This window comes from Tamandua tetradactyla, chromosome 4 (genome assembly GCF_023851605.1).
Source record: "Tamandua tetradactyla isolate mTamTet1 chromosome 4, mTamTet1.pri, whole genome shotgun sequence".
Classification (NCBI taxonomy): Eukaryota; Metazoa; Chordata; class Mammalia; order Pilosa; family Myrmecophagidae; genus Tamandua; species Tamandua tetradactyla.
Window position 1 is genome coordinate 86,863,564 of NC_135330.1, and position 17,630 is coordinate 86,881,193.

Consider the following 17,630-nt stretch of genomic DNA (forward strand, 5'->3'; position numbering starts at 1 on the left):
ACTGTGCATTTTTGCATGGGAAAATAATTCCTGCTAAAGGGTTTCTTGTATTATAGTATATAGCATGTAAAGAAATAAAATCATCACTCTTCTACAATTTAGATTTCCTATGAAGCATATTAATCTGGTCAGTTATCAAATTGTGTCCATTATTAAGTTGGCAGTGATGGGGATTTATCAAGAAGACAAGCATATTCCCTCAAGCCCAAACTGTTGCTTTTCCAAAGGAGAAAGAGGGGATTATTTAAATTATAGAACAAATTCCAATATGAATTATCTATATAACTGAGGCTTTTTGTTTTGTTTTTTACTAAGATTTTGTTTTAGCTGGATTACTTGACTGCAATCTTGTTCAAACCTTGCTTTGATATTGAAACCTGGAAACTGAAAGAGCAAGAAAATGTTTTGATAATTCTGGATTGTCTAAGGTAAAATAAATTGTTAGATAATTGCAAAGATGTTGATACAATGTGAAAATGTACACATCTAAGGGGCATATTGAAACTAAATACTAATTAGACAAGTCAAAGCTTGCATTTTAAAAATAATATTAGATTGTTGGTTAAATAAATGCATAGAAATTGGCTCCTAAAAAATGTGCTTATATATACATAGGTGACTATTAAGGAATATATTCTCTCTGTATGTAAAAAAGAAGTTTGGTTTTGGGGGCTCTGATAGCACAGGTTAATGGCTTATGGGGTGAGAAAAGAAGAAGGTACTTAAAATATCAGAAGTATAAAAGAAATATTCAATATATTATGACATGCTTTAGAGCATGCAGAAAACATCTACCTTCAGTTGGTTCCATACAAAGAAGTCAATCCTTGTCTTACAGGTATTCAGAAGACAACCAGTACTTCTCTCTCAATAATTTATACACTTACCATCTACTCATTAATGTGTGAAATTTCCTCATAATGAATACTGTGTACTTCTCCAAATAATAGCACTTAAACATTGTTTTTACTTGTTCAATAAATTCATTATTCGTTTAGAATTCATTCTAAATTCTTACAACATTCCACTTCAGTTTACATGTTTCAAGTGAAATTATCCCTTTTCAAACAGTTGAATTGCCAGAAATGAATATATTTAGCCATCCTTCCTAAACTTGAAGAAATCATTAACTCAGTCATTAGCAGATAAGGTTATAGAATGGTGAACTTTAAATAGAGCGATGCCTAAAGAAACATCCTTCTTTTGGGAGATCATCAATCTGGTTATCACAGAAACCAAGGTCCTACTTCAGAGCAACTGAATTCAAGCCTTAGTCAGTGAAATTATAGACTTCTTAAATACTTGGATATGGAGGTGTGTCTTGGTCAAAAATTTTAATTTCAACATCTTCCAGGCAGAAACCCATGGTTAGCAGTTAATTCAAGTTTTCTATGTTTGCCTTATGCATTAGAAGATCAACCAAAGCCCCTTCTGTCTGATCAGAGGCTGTTTTCTTTTCCCATGTGAAAAGTTGTAATAATTTCTTGATATTTCATCATTTAACTATTCACGTCATTCTGAGATCTCTTCAGAGTAATAAAAAATGTGATTAGGTGGTAAGAGACAAGGACTAAAAAATGTTGAAAATTTCTAACAGGCACTGTGTCAATGAACTAAGAGTTTGTACAAATCTGATAAATGACTTTGGCACATACTGTTTGAGGAAAATATATTTAAAGATATGTATATACCACTCAAAGAGATTAAGTAGTTTTTTTATTAATTAAAAAATTAACAAAACATTTAGAAATCATTCCATTCTACATGTACAATCCGTAATTCTTAATATCATCATATAGTTGCATATTCATCATTTCTTAGTACATTTGCATCGATTTAGAAAAAGAAATAAAAAGACAACAGAATAAGAATTAAAACAATAATAGAGAGAAAAAAAACCTATACCTCACATGCAGCTTCATTCAATGTTTTAACATAATTGCATTACAATTAGGTAGTATTGTGCTGTCCATTTCTGAGTTTTTATATCCAGTCCTGTTGCACAGTCTGTATCCCTTCAGCTCCAATTACCCCTTCTCTTTGTTTTTTTTTTAATTAACGGAAAAAATGAAATTAACCCAACATTTAGAAATCATACCATTCTACATATGCAATCAGCAATTCTTAACATCATCACATAGATGCATGATCATCGTTTCTTAGTACATTTGCATAGATTTAGAAGAACTCACAGCTTTAAGACAGGAGATTAAGTACTTTTTGAATTATTCCTCATGTGGGTAGTAGAGAAGGAATTAAAAATCAGTATGAAAAATAAGAGATGTAAAAAAAGAAAAAAAGGCAAAGGAAGTAGAAAGGAAGGAAAAGAAAGAAAGAGGTAGGGGAGAAGGGAAGGCAAAAATAAGAAACAGTTGATGAAGCAAAACAGAAAGAAGCCACACATTTTCTGAAAATTCTTTTGCATAGGTATATTAAGAGATTTAAATATAAGGGAAATGAATTTTCTAACACTAAATTCATTTTATTTACCTAAGAGGCAAATAAAGAGGAGGTGGTCATGTATGGGGAGGAGAGAAATTTAATTAACAACAATGATAACAGTAAGAATCATTATATAATGTTCATCATACACTAGTCATAGAAATGAGCATATTACGTAAATGGTTTCTAATAATCAGAAAGCCATTAAACACACACTTTATGCCCCTTATATTAGAGAAGAAAGGAGCACATATTCACAAATATTTGGAATGTTACTTAGTAGCTAATACTTACTAAAGAATATTTATATGAGACATCAATAACTTTAAAAATTCAAGTAGATATTTAATTAATCTAAACATTTTTCAATCTAGAGTAAAGTGGCTCATATATAAGCAGATATTGACCCTTTCAGTCCAGAATTGAACTATTAGAGACTAAGCCAGCATGAGGTCTGCAGGATTTCAATTTAATTGTCAGCAGCCACTTCAGTTTACCCCAGTGTGCTATAGGACTATTACTGACTCTGATTTTAATGTCATGAGAATGGTTGGTATGTGCTCCTATTACAATTAGACTTGACTTCTATCATTATTATCAACAAATCTGTTAAGGAAAATAGTTCAAATATACAGATTGTATGGATCATTCGATGTTCCTGACACTTATGCATCACTATTCTTCTTGCAGTATTGAACTTAGCCATCTTACAAGAAATGGGGTCTAAATCACTTATAAAATAAAGATATAGTGTATCTGTCTTTTCACTGTTCTTGTTCATCATTCTTTACTTGCATTCCCCCACCTTCCTTATCCTTCAACTCCTTCAATCCTTTTCCAATTATATATCTCAGATGGAGGTAGAAACAGATATGATCCTTAGATTGGAAAGCTAGAATAGCAGTTCTGTATTGATTCAAAATCATTTATTTGGGCTTTGAATAATTCTGTCTGCCAACTGTAATACAATGAGCTTTCTGACATTCAAAGTAAATAAATCCTCATTTGAAAAAGGATGTTATTTATCATATTAAGACCTGTCATTTTTTGAGAAAGTACTTTCAAAATTTCCAAAAATTTGAGCTCTTTTCTCATGTCCCTGAGGAAAGAGATGCATATCAATGGATACCCAGCTGGAGAATCAGACATTGTATAATAACGTATAAGGGCAGTCAGAAATCTGGGAGAAAACAGTATCACAGCTGAAAGGATGTTGGATATAGAAGATGCCTCTGAGATCATGTACATTTGTGGGTTATCAACAAGGCAGATCCGTGTTAGGAAAATTATAAGAGATTCACTGAACTCAGGATAATGAAACTGGACTATGGCAACAGTGGGGTCCTTCTTATGTGCACTTTGATAGAGATTCCATTTTTAGTGACTGGTTTTCCATGTGTTAAAGTTTTCACATAATCATCTGAAATTTCTTCAAGCCCCAATATTTTATGATGCTGACTTTAAATGATGCTTCCTTTATAATTTTATTCTTATGGTTTTATTATGATTACTTAATATGCAGAGATCTTATCACTATTACCAATGTGATTTTAATATATTTATTCATTATTAAAACCAAGTGAAGAGAATCATGTTTATAGAATTTTTCTTGAGATGATTGAGGCACCCTGTAATATCACAAAAACTGGAAATCACTGAATTAAGGATGTATATTCTAAGCAAGTGATGTTGATTTAAAGAACAAAGTAACGAAGCCAAAATTGAAAGAAAAATTCCTCCGACTTTTCTCACTTGTATGGAGAGTCCGGAATTCAGTGTTGGGGAATTCCATGCTGTTCCAGAAGAAAAAAATTTATACCAATATGTTAGAAACAAAGTAGTTGGTTGAGCACAATAATGAAGAAGCAGAGATTTCTGTGTAGTATGCAAAATCCTCATGGGCCAGAACCTGAACAGATGTCTAGTTCTGACCAAGACAAGTCTCTGTTTTGATTCCATTTTATTTTGCTGTCATAACATTGCCAATATACTTAAGAAGTTCATTTAAAAGACACCAAAATTCCCCATCTCTGGATATTCTCATAATTTAGATTAAGTGTCTATGCCCTGTTGATCTGGGAAAAACAGCACCACTGCAAAGCCATCATTAGCTCCTGAAGCATAATTGATGTAACAGAAAATTAAATGAGTACACAAAATCTAAGAACAGGGGTGACAAATGTAAAGGAGAACAAAAGATTCAGATGTTGAAGGTAGGGATATTTATAAAGGAAGGAAAGAGGAAGAGGAATCACAGAAAGATAAAGAAGGAGAAGAAAGAGAAGAAGCAATAAAAACTGTATAAATTGGGGATTTGTAGAGCCCACTAATGGCACATGTGTAATATATCTGCTGACACTACTCTGGAAAATAGAGAATGGGCTGTAAAAGAAATGGTGTTCCAAAATTTATTTCTATTTTATTCATTCAATTATTGAGTAGAAACTATGTGTCAGAAACTTAACTGCCACATAAACAAATATAGGGGTGACGATATGCCTAGAGGCATGTGATGTTTATTGATTCACTGGATTTGTTGGAGGTGGAGGAGTCAAATTATTCAGAGTTGTTTGAGAAGTTTCTGTCCAAGAGGATGCATTCTTCATGTTAGGGTGTTTGGGGATCTTTTATTCAATTGGTAAAATAGGTGGCAATTTACCTTATGATTTTGCATCCCCTCTTAAAATATTAGGGATAAAATGACTATTTCTTTAATCACAAATAATATATGATGGCCAGACTAACTTTGGTCCTTGAAAAATATTCTATATGTTTTCTCATGGAGTCTTAGGCTAGCATTGAAAGACATTGATCCAATCTGTAACCTTGTCTCCACAGGAAAAATATTCTTTCCTGAAGTCAATTTTAGAACACAATACTGCCACTAGAATACAGGTGGGTGAAGTAGGCAGACTTCACTGCCCCTTATCTGTGGTGGTGATTTAGCTATAATAATACTTCATGGCATATAGGACTTTCCAAAGCTAAAATTGCTTTTACACTAGTTTTGTCATTTTCTTTAAAAATATTACTAACTCTAAGGTGGGAATTAAATTAAAATACCCCAATTCTATACAGTGAGTAACAAGAGCTAAAGTTCAATCACTTTGTGCAACATGACAGTAAATTTAGTTATAGTGAAAACAATGGTTATTATGGTGAATAAACTTCTCTATAATGAGGATCTTTTTTCTTAATATCACAGTTGCTTTTTTACATAGAATTCATTTAAAAAGCATACTCACTGTAAGTCAGAACACAGCCAATACTTTTAATATTGATCTTAGTTATTCTCTTCATGCCATAGGTGAAAACAGTAAATCTCATAGAAGGTGACTGATTTGGCTGAGGAATCCTGGGAGGTCAAAGCAGAGTGGAGACTGAGTATTAACTCCCCAACTTTTGCTCCAAACTCAGTATCACTGAGGGATAAAAGGACAGAATATCTGTATTTAAGAATAAGATGTAGTGCCATTTTCTACTTTAAGTCTTCTCTCAAAATACAAGATGGAAAAATAATGTGCCTACCAAAGCTGAAGAATGGATAAATTATCCCTTTTCTACTGTATAGAAGCATTGGATTTGCTGAAATATATGTTAATTGTCTGATGACTTGTCTACACATCAGTTTAAACCACCAAATATTTCCATATTAGAGAAATGAATTTATATATAAGTACATTTTGTTCTTTATAATGTGAAATATTTCCCTCATGGATAAATAAAAAATAGGATAATAATGTCCCAAGACATGAAATTAGGGGAATGCAAGAATGCAGATTTAAAAGAGAGTTTTAATCAAGAGGGGAAAGGAAGGAAAATAGAAGAGATGAAAGTAATTTTGTCTGATTAAGTAGAAAATATTGGCTAATATATAACAAACTATTAACATAATTAAATACAATAAGCTAAAATAAAATGTAATAGAAAATAGAAAAAGTGAGGAATGTAATTTAATAAGTAAAATTTAAAAACATCCTTTATCCTCAAAAGATTCCTGTTTTACTTTGCTAATGATGCCATAATGTGATATACTAAAAATGGAATGGCTTTTATAATGAGGATTTATTAAGTTACAAGCTTACAGTTCTAAGGTCACAAAAATCTCCAAACATTTATCCAAATAAAGATATCTTGACTCTGAAAAAAAGGTTGATGTCTGTCACATGGGAAAGCATGTGACTGACATTTGCATTCTCTCCCAGCTTCCAGTTTCACATAACTCTCTCTGCCCCTGTGGATCTTTATGGCTTCTAGCTTGTTTAGCATCTCATTGGAGGGCAAATGGTGATATCTGCTGAGATCTTCTTTGCCAAATGAACAATTCAAGGCATCTGCTCTCTCTGTTGACTCCTCAAACGTTTCCAAAAATCTAAATCTATGTCACTTCTGAAGCAACTGTGTTTTCTACAAATTGTCACCCCTTTTAAAGGACTCCAGTAAACTAATCATGACCCACCTTGAAAGGGCAGAGTCACATCTCCATCTAATCAAAGGTCACACCCACAATTGGATGTGTAATATCTCCATGGAGATAATCTAATCAAAATGCAATGTCCACAATTGAGTATTTTTAGACACAATCTAATCAATGTTTCCATCCTAAACAATAGGTCTGGCTCTATAATATTGGGTCTGTTTTGAAAGAACATGGCCTTTCTGAGCTAAAAATGGGTTTCAAATTAGCACAATTTCCACTGCTTTGCCTTAAGGTCCTCCAAAATGAAACACAGTAAACCATTAGACAAATTAAATATAGTGAAAATATATGTGACTTGAAGCTGTCATGTTGGTCCTAGGAATTATTATTAGGATATCAAGGTCAATGAGGGATAGGAAATGTGGGAATCATCTATTTCTACCAATTCCTCACCACCATAATTTTAACATTGAACTCATTTTTCAAGGGTGATTTTCATAAAATATTACAAAATAAAGAAAGACTCTATATGCTACCTTATAAAATTTAACCAGTTGCATTTTATCTACAAGCCATGTTGAAAGAATTCATTTTAGCAAATTAATTGAATAGGCCAATTACTTTTCAACAAATAATGGTGCCACTACTGGCTTGATTGAATTAAATGTGTTTATCTATATAAAACCAAAAAGCCATTCATAGAAAAGTCAATTAGATAAAGAATAATCTTTTGAAATAAAGTGAATATAGTATTTGACAAGTAGATATCAATGAATTGGCCAGATTGTTGTGTCTAAGGTCAAAAATTATAGGAATACCTGAAAACAACATTCCCATTACTTAACCAAGCATAGCTCAAATCACAGTGTGCCAGAGGTCACTGCATGGTTTCCAGTGGAGTGCTTCATTTGCCAAAAGATGTGTTGATTACTGAAACCCCAAATTAATTCCCACTTTATTCAAAGTTTTCTTTATGTTCCTAATCAAAGAATGTCTCACTTTTTTTTCCTGTTAATATTTTTATTTTCTCAAGGTAACAGGAATTGTATACAAATGACAGTAGACCCTTGTCTCTTTATTTTTATCTAAATAAAAGATAACTCAAGATGAATTCTCAAGAAAGAAAAAAAAGCTATGTGCATAAGGGACTATATCTTCCTTCATCGTCTACTTGGAACCAGTAGTTATGTTGCCGTCATAGAATCAGGAAAGAGGTTGTGATAAGTTGGAAGAGGTACATATGCTGCTGTTATCATTTTACCAGCAAACCACCTGCCATGCAATGCATTCACAGCAGCAATGGCTGCAGCAATTGATGGGCATTTCACATACACATTGCCCTGAGCTGAATTTTTGTCAACATAAATATGAATAACTCCTCCATGTTTGTTACATTCTTCAATCACATCATCCTTAATTTCTGTATCCCATCCAACTTCTTCTTCTGTTTGAGGGTTAAACATGTTGGACAGCTGGAAACACTGTGTTGCAAGAGGTTGAACAGAGGCAGCTGCAGCTAAAGCTGAAGCTTCAGTCTGTTGGGAAAATCTTGTTTGTAAATCTGCCACAGCACCAAATGCCAAAGAGCCACTCATTTGCAAAGCTTGCCATGCTGCTGGTGGAATCTGCAAACCTGTACCCTCTGCAAGTCTTGCCATTAACTGGAGACGACCAGTTGTTCCCAAGTCAATTCCAGTCCTTTCCAGCTCATCACTGTCCAAAAATGAACTAGCACTGGATGCATCAGTACGTTCAGTGACATGACCAACTTTCATTGGCCTTCCTGCAAGTTCAAATCCATTAAGTTGTTTCAAAGCCTTTTTGGTACATTCTGAACCAGAAAACGTAATAAATCCATATCCTTTGGATCGACCTGTTTCACTATTCATCATGAGCTGGATACTTTCAATCCTGCCAAAAGGCTCAAAGATTCCTCAAAGCATATCTTCAGTTATGTTAAAGTGCAATGAACCAACATAAAGCCTCATAGGTCCAGCACTTCCTTTCTGTAGATTGTTTGCCATTGCTGCAGCTGTTTTTTTCCGCCTGGGATGCCTGTACTATAATTGGCACTCCTAAAACGTGTTGGCCAGTTAATCCTATTGCTAGAGGCACTGAACTAACATCAACAAATTCCACATAAGCAATTCCTTTGGAACGCTGTGAATTTCTATCAGAAATCATCCTCACATCTCGAACCTTTCCTACTGTGGAGAAAAACTCCTCTAAATCCCTTGGTCGAATTCTTGCTACCAGCTGCATGCAGAACTCTGTCCTTGCATCTCTTTCCTCAGGAGTTAGATTATCAATAGGCTCCCTCACTGGGCTCTTGTCTTTTCTGAACGGACTTTTGCTTCGGGAGCGTCGTCTGCTTAATTTGATGTTATGAGGCAGCCCAATCTTTCCTCGGATGGCACTGTTAAATTTTGGTCCGGAGTAAGGACTTCTGTAGCGGCCTCTGAATCTGCGATCTCTACTTCTTGAGCGGCTCCATCTCCTTTCTTTGCTTCTACTTCACTTCCTTTCACGGCTTTTGCTCTTCTTTCTTTCTCTATCTCTACTTCGTTTCCGTTCCTTACTTTTGCTTCTCTTTCGTTCATGACTACGACTTCTGCTCTTGCTTTTTTCCCTCTTTTTGCTACATTCTTCATGGCCGTTGGCACTGCTCAACTTGTTCTCATCCTTATGATTGACAGTTCACACTGGAATCAAAGGTGAATTCATGGGAGTAGAGGTGAGATATCATTAGGCAAGTCTTCTTGTAAGGAGCCTCAAGCATTGCTTCAATATCAATATCATCTGCCATTTCCTCTAACGCCTGTGTGGGCTTTCGATCACCTGTGGTCTCGTATTTGGAAAAAGGCTGTTGTTGCTGCTGCTACTGCCGCCGCCGCCGCTACTACTGTTAAGCCGCTAAACCCAGGCCACGGTACCGCCCAGCCCGAATTTCGGGCTCCGAGGGCGGCTAGGCCCGAGCGGATCTAAAAAAAACAATGGGATTAGAGAAGCCCGCGCAGGAGAGCAGGACCGCGGCTTCGGCAGCTCAGGATCCACCCCTGTGTAAGCTTCGGCAAGCTCCTTGAAATGGCGGCCGCTGCTTCCCCGTACTCACATTCACCAACACACATCAGAATGTCTCACATTTGCTAGTGTGTGGGTGAGTTGTAAATTCCCTAGAAAAAAAGTATTTGAATCCAAATGTGATGATAAAGCCCTATTTCTTTATTTTCAAGCCTGTTTTAGCTGAGACAGATTCCTTAAAAAATGTTTACCCTTCCAATAGAGAAAGATCTCCATGGAGTCTTCTCTAAGGTTCTTGTAACATTCTTTTTCCTAAGGCTGTAGATGTGTGGGTGGAACATGGGAATGAGGATAGTGGGGAAAACAGACACTATTTTGTCCTACTCAGCAGTGTGATAAGAAAGATGCAGCAAATACATGTACATGGCAGCCCCATGGAAAAAGCAGACAAGTACCCTATTTGAGGAGGCAACCACCAATGTTTGCCTCCCCTCCACTTCATTCATCCTGTTAACAGTGAAGAAAATGCTGGTGCAAGGGACACAGGTGATAAAGTGGCAAGGAGCAAAAGGAGGCAGCAAATATAGTTAGTCATCTCATAAGTTAATGTGTCTTTATAGTAGGGCTTCAGAAGTGTTGGAATTTCATAGAAAAAGGTGTTGATTTATGGGGAAATAGAAAGAGAACTTTATGATGACCATTGTGAGTAAGAAATTATTTCTAAAGTCTTCAATTCAGGCTGCTACCACAACCAACAGCAGATCTTACATCTTATAAGGTCAGTGAAAATGGTTGCAGATGGCTACATAGGATCCTATAATATGAGTCCTAGGAAGAAGAACTCAGAACTCAGCCCCTACCAAAGTCAAGTAGGGGAAGTTCTGGGCAGTGTAACCACCAAAGGTAGTGATCTCTGTCCCACTAACGTGTCCATGAGACAGAATTAGTTGTGCAGTTAATACATGAGGGTGTGAAGGTGGGAGTCCACTTGAGAACAAATGATCATATGGTGTTGCTATTATGGAGATCAGAATTATAAGGAGGATGAAAGCAAAGAGATTAGGAGATGCAGGTGCTGCTGCAAAAAGTTGAGATAGACAAATTAATGTTTCCTGGAATTATTACTCTATTCTATACTTCTGACAACAAAGAGAAGTAATATTATGGTGTTTTGGAGCCAGATACCCCAAGAAAATATGTTAATATATTTAATCCATTTCTATGGGTATGCATCCCTTCTAAGTAGGTCTTTTTTTTTTTTTTTTTAAAGACAGAGAGAAGGAAGGAAGGAAGAAAGGGAAACATTTCCAAACATTTTCTTGCTTTATTGTATTTTGTTTTTCCGTTTTTGTTACATGGGCTGGGGCCGGGAATCGAACCGAGGTCCTCCGGCATAGCAGGCAAGCACTTTGCCCGCTGAGCCACCGCGGCCCACCCCCTAAGTAGGTCTTTTGATAATGGTATTTCAAGTAAGAAAGTGTGGCCCACTTCAATCCAGGATGGGTTATAATCCTATTCCTGGAGTCCCTTATAAGTAGTGTGAAATTCAGAAAGAAAGAGGAAAAGTCACAGCAAATAAGAGGCAGGACATTAACAGAATCCATAAAAGAAGGGACAGATAAGAAGATGCTGCCATATGCCTGCCATGGGGCAGAGGGGCAAGGATTGCCAGCAGGTATCCATGGATTTCCACAGTCTTTGGGGAGAAAACATCACCTTGAGGATATTTTCATTTGGATTTTCTTTTAGCTCCAAACCATAAGCTAATAAATTCACATTGTTTAACCTAACACACTTCATGGTATTTGCTTGAGGAGCCCAGGAGACTAAAAGAGATTATGTTTAGGAAAAAAAGAAAATTCTGGTTTTGTTGAAAGAATTAAGGTGTATTCATGTAAAAATAATCATCTGAAATTATTATGTCTCAGATTATCCCCCTTTTAAACTCTCCCTGAAGTTAATTTTAGCTCATATATTGGTTTAAGAAATTAATCTTTGCTTTTGAAACCTAAACATCACCCACATTCATGAAGCTCAAAACTTTCAGTTTCCTGGAAGAACAGCCAGATCATGATTCTATTTTGTTACATCACACCATCATTCATTAAAGGATGATATGCTTGTCTTGCTGACTACTACTTCTTAGAGTTTATACTGAAGCAAGTGTATGTCCTTTGGCTCTTTGACATTAAAGTAATTTTAGCATAAACTCTTTATTCAGCAGAGTCTTACACTAAGGACAATATACATAAAATGATAAAAACAGAACCAGGCTGATTGAATTGTCATAGGGTGGTGGGAAAGTAAGGGAGTGAGGGGCCCAACTTATGTATTTTGCCTCTCTGGGCCTTTAGTTATTCCACATGGGACCGGTTAGATAAAATGTATATTGTGCCAAGGCAGGATAAAAACATTGACTGATTTTACCTAACTTACAACTGATCTTGAGATATTTGTACATTTCGAAAAACTGAGTGCTTACCTTTTGTTTATTAGGTGTTATATTATTAAATGTGTTGATCTCATGCTAGAGAATAAACTATTAGAGCTCTGGCCTCTGAGAAACAATCCTGTTAGTACTGAAAAGTAGGCAACTAAGAGAGAAGTAATGTTTAAAGTAGTGTTATATTTATTTTCTTTCATTTAGAAAAAAATTAATGATTAATAAGATAGTACTCAATAACATGATTAAATGAGAGGAGATCATTGATTAATAAATAAATTTTAATTGAAAACATGTAAACCTACTTAAATAAATCCAGATTATACTGTCTCCCAACAGAGGAATTTAGTCTTTAAACTCAAAGTCGAATTATGTATTTATTTTTAGCTATTTCAGTTAAATAATCTTTTATCACTTTTATGAAAAGGTGATGATTTAGATAAGCATCTACTATTGGCATCCTATAGATTAACACACTCCAATATGGTAGCCACAAGCCACAGGATGGTTATTTATCACCTGAGAAGTGGGGAGGCTCAACTGAAATGCCCTATAAGTAAAAATTGTACTCTGGGTTTCAAAGACTTAGTGTGAGAAAAGAAGGCAACATATCTAAGTGAAAACTTTTATATTGATTGCATGATGAAATTATAGTATTTTGGGTAAATTGTGTTTAACAATATAGATATTAAAATCAATTTCACCTTCTCCTTTAAATTTTTTTAACATAGCTACTGAAATCATTTAAAATTACCTCTGTAATTCCCATCAGATTTCTACTGAACAGCACTGTTCGAGGGGCTTCCCTTTTCCAGAGTGCTGTGACTTCAAATATCATTGTCCAACCAAATCCTGGAGAGATCAACTGTCAACATCCAAAATTAGAAAGAGTTGAACAACAAATTCAGCTGAAATAGCAATTATGAAAAATAAATATTGTTACCTGTATGTGCATTCACCTGCAAACTGTAGTAAGAACACTTTAACAATGGCTGCCTAGTGCTTAGTGACTAACAAGCTTCACGTTTCCTTTCCCCACAACCTTATGCAATACTATACAATTGTTTAATCCATTCTACAGATGAAAGAAAGTTATAATTAAAATGTTTAAGAATCTATTTTAGAGTCTTGTGGCTCTAATTAGTCAGTGGAAGAATAATTGTTTAATTCTGTTTTCCAAGAAGCCATCACTTTATTCATTCCACAAATATTTCCTGAGGCCCACTGAGTAAGTCAAAGATTTAAGCTCTGAAAGGAAAGTACAAAGCATGGTCCCTGCATTCAGGAAGACTAAAATTGTGCAAAGAAACAGTCCTCATTGTATGAACCGTGATAGGTACACATTAAGAATCATCTGGATTACATTTAAGTTTTGACTCCTCCTTAGCCAGATTATGCTATAGAACATGAAAAAGACAGTATACTGTCAGACCAGAAAGATGTAAGCAAGAAAGCTGAAGCCCAGGGGCAAATACAAGATAATTCATACCAGAACTTTTCTGTGCATTTTCTGACAACCATGTCATACAGATGTTTCTATAATTGTGCAAAATAAATTCTTGGACACACTTTTTCACATGAGACATAAATTTAATTTTTACATATTTTTCAGCTTCTTAATTCTTGAAATATTAGTAACTTTACATCAGTGGTTTTTGACATCTATTTTTCTGATGTGAGTCTTTTTCCCTACTCTGTTAAATCACAGAGGAAATAGAAAGCAATCATTAAGCATAAGTCCATGTAATGAATACAGAAAGAAATGCCCGCCAGCCCTGCCCCTTACTAGTTTAATAAGATCACAGTCCTCCAAGAACTCTGCTCATTATTTTGTTATAAATTCAGAAGATGATAGATGGTTAATGTAGACCAAGCACAATAACTTGTATGAGGAATATTAAAGCCCAGTAGGGAGAGATGGACTGACAATTTTCCCTTTCTTGACATAGGTGTCTCCATACATGATTACGGATATTCCAGGCACTGACTCTCACTTGATGAGACCTCATCATTTCCAGAGCAGTCCTCACAAATGTAGAAGGGAAATTTGAGTGACTCTGTAATTCTTCACATTTTAATAACATCTCTCTTTCACTCTCTTAAAATTGACACATGCCCCACATTAAGAAATATTATAGAACAATATAAAAACACTACAGAATATTTGGAAAAGAAAAGACAAATAAATCAGCAGGAATACCCCACATACATTTAATAAGTATTACCACATCTATGCAAAAATTTTAAATTTGATACACTTTCAGTATTGTACCGTTTACAACATTTTAAAGCAGGGAAACTATTAAAATATGGATTCTTTTTTTACTAAGAAATTTGGACGCATATCTATATTTTGTCTTTCTATTAACTTTTTCAGAATGTTTTTTCTGCTCATGAACTTTGTCAAGCTTATACTGGGGATTTCTCAAAAAATCTGCATTTCTTTTTATATAGTAAAGCCACTTTATGGATGTGTAAGATATTAATAGCAATTATTTCCCCCATCTGTTAGATGTGACCAAAGTTTAATAATTAATTAAGTTTTTCTATTTGTTTATTAAAGGTATTTTTTCAGTCTTTAAGCCTCTAAATTTAATTTGTCAAGTCACTCATTATATAGACCTTGATTAATATGCAATTTTTTAGTCTAGTTATAATTTTTAAAGCATGTTAAATTGTGGTAAATCTAGTATCTATTTTGTTCTTTTGTGAGACTATTGGGATTATGTTTAAATCTGTATGGCCAAAATATAATGAATTTGTAATTTCAAATCATGTCAATTAAACACAGTTTCTTATTTTTCAAAAAAAACGAGTTCAACTGTGAATGAGAGATAGGTATGAATGTGCTACTGGGTTATACTATTGCTCTATCTGGGGAAGAGATAATTTGGGGTGAATTTAACTTTGCATTTATTAAATTTTGATATGAGGCATGGATAGATAAAAAGTGATGCCCTGGGTTATTCTTAGTCAGCATTTTAATAGCAGGAGCATTTATCTTCTGGAATACCCCCTGTTCTTTCTAACATTTTTTTCTCTAGTGAGAGTAGCTCCAATAGCATGTAGCCATATATTTTGGTTCTGTTTGCTTGTTTTATATTGTAATTATTTTGCCAAACTCTGCTCTTTGTCAAAGGAGTGGCTAGAAAGAAATTGACCATCTAATTCAGAAGATGTTTGAGATTGAGAAAAGGCTTGGGACAAAACAATGGACAATTAGCATAAGTCAGGGCTTTCCTAGGCAATAATGAAGAAAGTTGACCCTTACTATAAGCCATTCACACTCTGTGTGAAATAATCCATTATGTTTCCTACCCGATAGTGTTTGATATGAAGCATCATCTCTTATTTTTGAATAAAGAATATTTTCTAAAATAAAATCACTCAGAGAATCTTTAAAATGGTATAAAACTTTGATAAAAGCAAAGGGAACCTTCTTCTTCCTGAAATCAGGGCAATGACATACTTGATCATATCCTTCAAGAAAAGCTTCAGTGAGTTCTTCTTTTGTCTAATCCCACCCCTGGGTCACATTCATCCATGATCTTTGGTATATAGTGCTGTGAATGTCACTCAACTTTTGGAATCACAAAACCTGATTTCATAGCCTATCCTTATCAATTACAAGCTTCTGAGAAGCTTTCAAGCCACTCATTCTCTCTTCTAACTGCCTTTCAAGAATTCCTAAGAAATCAATAAGAAAGTATGATACTCTATGAAGTAACTAAGGTGGTAGAATACTACAAAAAATTGACTTAGCTCCTGTTCCTTGATACATGTATATCTCACATAATTGAATATTCTTTTCAGACATTGAGACCTTTCCTGAATCTTTCACTGAGACAAATTTTCTCAGATACATCAACCTCAATATTCTCCAATATTTCCCTGGTTTGAATCAACTTCTCAGTAAATAAATTGAAAATCTGATATTTTAAACACTCTGTAAGTGGGTTACTTAAACTCTTTCAATTTACTTAACATATGCACTACTCTCTGAAATCTTATTATCTGAATGTTAAAAGCAAGTACTTATAGAACAACAAAAATTCTTAAATAACTAAAGCGTTAAACTGAATCACTCAGTGCTTCATTTTTCTACTATGTGTAAGCTGCTGAAAGGCATGAAATCAGCCCTTCCAAACCAAGACCATTTTGTATTCTGAAGTAGAGTAAAGGAATGGAAGCAGAGACAAGAAAAGTAAAGAGAAGGAAGACAAAGTCAGGCTATGGATTTAAATTGTGGACAGAGCAAAAACAAACTGAGGAGCAAGACAACAGAAACATTTACTTGAGATGTTAGAATTGCAATTCAGAGAGCACAGATTCAGGTAGCAAGAAAATTGTGTCCTCTATTAGAGCTTCTTGGCAAGGGTTTTTAAAGAAGAAGATCATGTAAGTTGATCATGATAGATGGATATTTGGGCTCTCAAAATGTCCTTCAGGTTAAATAGTTTGCTAATTTCTTCATCTTGTGGTTTGCTTATGGTGTTCATATTCATAGGGCTTTCAGGAATGTTGTTGTTTGAAGATTTGCATAATTGGTAGTTTGTGATATCTGAATGTAATTTGCATTAGAATAACTTCCTGAATGCTACCATCCCTAATCCATTTTAAATTCCCTAGCCCATAGTAACACTCTTTTATTTAATTCCTTTTCACAAAAGCATGAAGTGGTGCAGGGGATTGACTCTAAAATTACATTTTGGGGCATATGTGTAAAAGCTAGTCACTAACCAGTGTGAGACACTTTAAAATAGGTGAGGATAGACCAAAAGATTGAGGATTTAGAGATAGACTTGCTGGAATTCTTAAATTGCTGATAATGATGGTGTAAAGAAAGATGTCAGCACTTACCTCATGCAGGCTGATAAGGTCAAAAACAAAAGGACTGAAGTAGGAGAGCTTGCACTATAGTAGTCTGATATTCCTCTCATTTGAAAGGAGAATTGATATAAGAATACCATTGAATCATATTTTAAAGCATATAAGTAACAGCACAATTACAATATAAAGTCAAAAAACAGTACAGAATCTCATCAAAGTCAGTTATAGGTGTGGTCTCTCCTAGGGCAAAATTCTCGTTTGGCTGTGATCTTGCTAAATCCAATACATGTCATTTTATTCTGATATATAAAGGAGAAACAGTCATAGGATACATCTCCCATTGTCACAAAGATAATTTTAAAGAAAAACAAAAGTCACTGGATAGAATTAGTCCCCGAAATCCTACAGCATGAACTCCATTGGATTTCAAAGTCTGAGAGTCATTTATCATTGGGGCTTTTGAAAGTGGAAGTC

At 34.7% G+C, this 17,630-nt stretch overlaps 1 pseudogene; it reads right to left on the reverse strand.

The window, feature by feature from the left end:
* Positions 1 to 7,895: 7,895 nt before the first annotated feature.
* On the reverse strand, positions 7,896 to 9,942 carry LOC143679127 (RNA-binding protein 39-like; annotated as a pseudogene).
* Positions 9,943 to 17,630: the final 7,688 nt, after the last annotated feature.